We start from the raw sequence: 7,499 nt of genomic DNA on the forward strand, positions 1-7,499 counted from the left end.
GAGAGGAGGGCACCAGATAAACTGGCTGGGCTGACCACTAATGCCAAGCTAAACAACTTGAAATTCAGGGAGACCCATGCCTGTTTGGTGGATACAGAGAAACAGCTATGTAGCATAGAAAATCCTTCCATGGGTGGTGGTGGGTGGGGGAAAAAACTGCATCTCCTTTCCCAGCCTGATCCAATGGCAGTAAATAATCACTACATTATAGTATAAACCAATACCTTCATTATTTTACCATTGAACAGTCTTAAAATGCTAACGTTTCAAGTTATTCTAAATGTTATTCTTTTGACAGATGAGAAAACTTGTCATGCTAATACTAGAATCTCAGTGAGAGGTTTTACATTTACTCCATGGGCGGGATTGTCCCTGATTTCCACCGAGTACAGTAGCGGGCGGGAAAAATGACATGTTACCCGCCGGCTACAATGGTGGCTTCTCACACTGTATCATGCCAATCCAGTGTATTAATTATGCATTCCCAGGAAACATGCTGTTTCGATGGCAAGGTGGGAGGAGGCTCTCATTCGCCCACCCGCCATCACCTCACTGCTTCCTCACGCCGGGCGCCCCATTTAAAGTGCAGCCGCGCACACACCTCTGAATGCTTCCAGCACAGGACTGCTGCATGCAAGACATGACCCCGAAAGGCAAGAAGACTGCAGGCCCCTGGTTTAATGACGTGTTCCTCAAGCGCCTTTTGGACACTGTGGAGGCCGGCCTTGATGTCCTCTAGCCCTGCTCTGGCCGCAGTTGGGCAGCTAATCCAGCTTGGGAGGTAGTGGCAGCAGTGGTCAGTGCCAATGCCTTACAAAATAGGACAGCCACCCAGTGCCAAAAAAGCATAAATGATCTCCTCCGTTCCAGCAGGATAAGTCACTCTTCTTATCACTCTCAAGTCACACCCTCACAAACCCATCGCATATCCACAGGGACCTCGCTCACTGCCAGTTGAAGAGACCACACTATTCATTCTCTCACACACACCTTCATTGCCCTTATCCCATCAATGGGACCACTCACCGCCCACACATGCCAGCACACTCATCACCTGGCCTGGCAGGTGTCCTGCTTACACTCTGTCCATCTCTATTCACGAAGGACAAGCTGAGACACAACAGGAGGGAGAGGTCGCAGACTGGTGAAAGAATGCCTGAAATCAAGGTCCTTACGGACTTTGAAAACAGAGCCATCCAGCTGGCTGGCGAGGATCTGAACTGTTCCTGTGCTGACGGTGAGGTCAGCAGTGCTCTACCAAGTGAGGATCCAGCAACGCAACATCCATCAGACAACCATGCAGTGAGTGATGTGTCCTGCCATGCGCTAATTATCTCTCCTTGCTTTCGCACGCACAACTGGGAAACAGCCAAGAGAATCCATGACCCAGAGCCTCCAAAAAAGCCCTGAAGAAATCTCTGAAGAGGAATCTGAAGGCACCTTTATTGAAGACTCATCACAGCGCTCACCCACACCCACCACCAGTGCAGAGACACAGACCTCAATGGGACCTAGTTCTAGAGTAGCCTCAGGATCACAATCTGGTGAGCACATCGCACTATCTGATACACAAAAGGCAGTGGCAGGGACTTCCCAGGGCTCCGGCACTGGGAGGACTGCTGGAGGGCAGAGATTTGCTGAGTCCAAGTCAGATGATGAGCCTTCAGACCAGCGTGATGGTCTGGCCTCCCGCTCCCTGGACACATTATTGATGCCTGCACCTTGATGATGCTTGTCATTGCCGCCAGAATGTTGTGGGCAGGCGTCACAGAGTTCCGTCATTCTCTCTCTCTGCTCTCAGCACCTTTAAGGTGGGGCTGGCCCCAACTTGTCAGCATCTGTGACCGGTGACGCTGTGCTCCTGAAGGGCTCAGGTGCTGAAGGCTGACAAAGGATCAGGTGCATTTAAAGTTTCGTGGCTGTGTCTGCATGTTATGAACCTGATCATAGAGTGCAAGTGAGCTTCCATCAGCCAGACAAGAGTCAGACATTGTCAGAGGCTATGTGAAGATCTATGGAGTGTCCTCACTGCATATTGTCATTATCCTCCTGGAATCGAATGACTCATTAGGGCCTCCGCTGCATCTCCATGACAGGAGCCTTATCACAGAGGGTATGTGCACTGCCATAAGCCAGACTAGAGTCAAACGTTCACAGATGCAATGTGAGGATCTATGGTGTCTCCTCACCACATGTCATCATCTTCCTCCACAAATCTAATAGCTTTGAGGGCGTCCCGAGCAAGCCTGCCTCGTCTGGCCAGTGCGAGGGCCTCATCGCCATCATTGTTCCCTTCGAGAACCTCTTCACCCTCATTTCCGTCAATGTCCTCCTCATCAGAGGAGACCTCCAGGTCCACCACCTCCTCCTCAGCCAGCTCCTCTCCCCGTTGCAGCGCCAGGTTGTAAAGGTGCAGAGGGTGACGATGATGTGTGACACCTTCTGTGGACTGTATTGCAGGGCTCCACCAGACCAGCCCAGGCACTGGAACCTCTTTTTCAACATCCCGATGGTCTGCTCCACCAAGTTGTGAGTTGCAACATGAGCCTCGTTATACCGTCACTCTGCTGCAGTCTGAGGCCGCCACATGGGTGTCATCAGCCACGTCCTTTGCGGGTGGCCCTTGTCCCGAGGAGCCAGCCCTGCAGCCTCTGTGGACCCTGGAAGACCTCAGGGATCTGTGACCAACTGAGAATGTAGGAGTCAGGGACACTCCCTGGAAACTGAGCAAGGACTTGCCAGGTGCGTTTGTGGTTATCACACATGAGCTGCACATTCAGTGAATGGAAACCCTTGCAGTTGATATAGTTGACTGCTTGTTGTGATAGAGATCTAAGCGCCACATGAGTGGCACCCTGCACCTGTTGGAAACCTGAGATCTGGACAAATCCAATCGCTCTTACATCCTGGCTTTCCTGCTCTCAGCCGAAATACACCAAGTTGTTTGCCCTAGCAAAGATGGCATCCGTGACCTCATGGATGCATTTGTGGGTGGAGGCTTGTGATATCCCACAGAGGTCACGTGTGGAGCCCTGAAAGGAGCCACTGGCGTAAAGATTGAGCACCGCAGTCACTTTCACGATCATGGGCTGTGGATGCTCTCCATGTCCCCGTGGCGCGAAGTGTTGCAGTAGCTGGCAGGTGTGATTGACTAGTTCCCTAGACATGTGCAGTCTTTGGCAACAGTGATTTTCGGTCATCTGCAAGAATGAAAGGCGGCATCTATTGACCCTGGGCCTGGCTAGGTGCCGACTAGTGACGGCTCTCTGTGGCTCTTCAGCGGCACGTGTGAAAGCCCCAGCCACCCCTTCTTCCTGAGGGTGCTGTTCCTCCCTCTGCGCAGCCAGGCGTCTCCATCGCTCTCTTCTCCGTCATCCCCGCTTTCCGTATGCCACGAGGCATACAGCTAGTTCACCAGGCTCTATTCTCCTGATGTAGTCCTCCTGCAGGATGAAAGAGAGAGAGACGTATGGGTTAGCTTGGGTGTACTAAGAACCTCTCATGGTTATGTCTGAAGGTCCCTTAATGCATCCTGGACAGTACTGGCCACCACTTGGATGGCCAGAGTTTAGTGCACTGCATGGCTGCCCAAGACCCAACTCTGCCCCATTCCTCCTGACCCATTGGTAGCAGCTTCGGCCACATGACTGCATCCTGTGCTGTCAGCTCAGGCGCAGGCATTCTCCTAACTGCATGACTGCAGTTAACTTGAACCATGGAGGAGATTGGTCCAAACTGGAATGATGACATTGTTAGGGGCTGTGAGCACCTCCACTTTAGCAAGGAGATTGTACAACATGTGCAGTTGTCCAGCTGTTCTGCAGTCCACTTAAATGCTCATTAGTTTGCAGTCTGCACCCGAGGGGTGAAAAGCTCTGGAGCACTTGGTGGCACTTTCATGCCTCTCCATAGCTTGAGTGGGCAGATATGCTAGAGGCCCAACTCCAAGTCTGTCAATGTGGCTGTGTCTGAACTGTCTCAGCTGCGGAGGAATGGTCACTTTATACAAGGTTTCCCTAATGTGTGGCTGCTTTCCTCCCCCTACCCCGCACGTTCTTGTGCATTACCATCAGCTGCAGGGCATCACTTGCCACCCCACCTAACTCACCTCACCCGCAGGGCAGGCCTTGATCCTCCACCTCCAAATGTGCCTCAACCTTAAAGTCCAACAGGCAATCCTCGCGAGCGCTGTGCAATGTTACTGTGCACTTACCTCTGAGTTCCCCTCAAAGTGCAACCCACCAAGTGCACGCCTTTTATATTCTGTGTGAAACGTGTCGGCGTACAATCACATTGACTTCAGCAGACAATCCAGCATGGGGGGATGAGTCTGGCAGGCTAGTCTTATAATGATATGCTGATGTATTACAATGAGGTCCCTGACTTCCGATGGTGGGAAACGCGGCCTGCCATTAACGGGCATTGACCAGAAACTGAACTGGACTAGCCATATAAATACTGTGGCTACAAGAGCAGGTCAGAGGCTAGGAATCCTGCGACGGGTAACTCACCTCCAGACTCCCCAAAGCCTGTCCACCATCTACAAGGCACAAGTCAGGAGTGTGATGGAATACTCCCCACTTGCCTGGATGAGTGCAGCTCCCACAACACTCAAGAAGTTTGACACCAGCCAGGACAAAGCAGCCCACTTGATTGGCACCATATCCACAAACATGCACTCCCTCCACAACCAATGCACAGTAGCAGCAGTGTGTGTACCATCTACAAGATGCACTGCAGGAATTCTCCAAGACTCCTTAGACAGCACCTTCTAAACCCACGACCACTACCACCTAGAAGGACAAGGGGAGCATATACATAGGAACACCACCACCTGCAAGTTCCCCTCCAAGTCACTCACCATCCTGACTTGGAAATATATCGCCGTTCCTTCACTGTCGCTGGGTCAAAATCCTGGAACTCACTTCCTAACAGCACTGTGGGTGCACCTACACCTCATGGACTGCAGTGGTTCAAGAAGGCAGCTCACTGCCACCTTCTCAAGGGCAATTAGGGATGGGCAATAAATGCTGGCCCAGCCAGCGAAGCCAACATCCCATGAATTAATTTTTAAAAAACTGGTTTCATGAGATTGTGAATTTGATTTTTGACCTTCTCGCCATACTGTCCGCTCACATCACCAAACACGTCTGATGCCAGCGGGCATGGAAACCTCTACCCCATATCTATCCTTAGCAGTTGAATATTCTGCCTCAGTTGCACAGTGACATCTATTTTTATTATTCCAGCCAAAAGAAAGTGAAACAGAACATTGTAAAACAAATGCTAATTGAAATCTAATGCAAACATCAAAACTTATTTCTTTCTTAATTGACCTTACATACCTTTTTTATGAACATTCAATGCAATTTAAATATAGAGGTTAATTAACTGCATGCTACTAAACAGAAGATTTATACAAAACTTAAAAGAAGTACTGTATAATTATCTGTAAGGTATTAGTTCTTTTTTCACTAATGCAGTGAGACAAACATGTCTGAAAATCATGGGTCGTGGCATCATTTTACTATCCAACAGTATATTACAAATGTTGCTCTTCAAACAATTTTTCTCAGGCCCAACACAAAAAATAGCTTCCAATGTCAAGCTTGTTCTTCTGATAAAGTGAAATGTGACCTAATGTGAAAAATAATCCAGCAGGTAGCATGTCCCAAATGAACAATAAACTGCTGACGTGCTCACTAGCGAAATGCCTGCCCAACTGACAGACTTAACACAGGATAAGCTCCAACAACGAAACAGATGTACTGAGAAACAAGATTACCAGAAGCAAACATAACAATGCAAGATAGTTAAATCATAGCGGTTCCCTTTTAATTAGTAAAATCCGGGAGAAAACAGTAAAATATCTCCCTTTTGCCATTTTCTGTAGTATTACACTTTTACTTTTAATTAACATGATACAATATTCATAAGGAAAATCTGATACTACTGGAAAGGCTCACTAGCCCCAACTCATTAGTTGCCTGCCAAAGCAGAGGTTCACTGAAGAAACGTTGATACAGCCCCCCTAATTATACCTCCTCAATGCTTTGAATTCTGAACTGGGACAGAATAAGATAATCACTAAAATGATCCTTTCCTGCTAAATGAGTATTCAGAAGCACACAAAGTGCCAGACTGCTTATCTTGATGTACACACTTACGAAACAATGCAACTCCCTGACAAAGTAATTCTCTGATTCCTCCACTTAGAGTGAGCTGGCCAGGGCCATCAAATGTGGCCACCATCTTATTTATTAAATTTATTGACCTTATCTGTACCTGATAACCATCTTTGCAGTGCAACTAACACATTAGTCAAGATCTGCAATTCCCCCAATACAGAATGCTTCCATAAAGTGTAGCTTTTTAAAAAAATTGTTACGATCCTATCAAACTATGAATTCCCATTAAAAATTCTAAAAAGACATACTGGGGCAGACTTTCAGCTTGTAGCCTCGGCACAAAACAGTATTGTGGATCTGCCACCAGTTGGGAAACTGCTCAATTTTCATTTTCATTTATTTCAATGGGTGGCAGATTTGCGATACTAGTTTTACGCCTGAATGGGAAGATGAAAATCTAGCTGGAGAGCAAAAAAATTCATTCGGATCTGTTTTTGGTCACAATTCATGATCTTCTCACATCTCCTCATTTGAACGATTTCAGCAGGCAACTCACCCGCGACGCTCGCTGCTGGCTGGCTGGCTGCATGCCCATCAGGGGCCTAACAGTGAACAAGGCTAGCACACATTCCAGCTGGCATCCAGCTCTTAAACACAGTCTATCTCTCTAAAAGGGAAGTTACACTGTGTCATATTTTTACAATTACATAAAAGCACCAATCACCTCATAAGGGATTGTATAAACATGTTATGGGTTAATTTATTTAAACTATGAGAACATATATGCATGGATAGAAAGCTTGAAGATATCAGAGCTGCTCAGAGCCAAAAGTGAGACTAAAACTTGATCGCATGACACACTTCCTGTCTAGTGATGTCATGCTGCTATCCCTTAAAAGGCATATCACAATATCCCTATTTCTTTTTAAAGAAACTTTACCTTCCAAAGATGTATAACTATTTACAATACATGTTCATGTTTAGTTACCATCACATACGTGGAGAGGACTGGTGAATCTATGAGTCTCTAATCCATAAAGGCAATCTGCTGGTGCTCCCAGATCTTGTAATGGTAACCTTGTCTGGAAGTTTCTTGAATTGCTTACAGTGATCTTTGAGATTGTCATTCTTGGACATTGTTCCTGGTTTCATTTGTGATCTTATCCTCAATGCAATAGGACTGTATGGAGGTTGAGGAGCTGGAATGAATCTGATTTGTCCTTGGTTACATGCCACTGTTGTGCCTTTGTGTGTAATGACTTCATAGGGCCTTGGATCTGAACAAATCCTTGAGACCGCGGCTGGTTGTCACATAATCTTCTGTGGGATCCTGGATGTGAACATGTTGTCCCAACTGTAAACTTGGCAATT

Source organism: Cetorhinus maximus, chromosome 13 (assembly GCF_964194155.1).
Source record: "Cetorhinus maximus chromosome 13, sCetMax3.hap1.1, whole genome shotgun sequence".
NCBI lineage: Eukaryota > Metazoa > Chordata > Chondrichthyes > Lamniformes > Cetorhinidae > Cetorhinus > Cetorhinus maximus.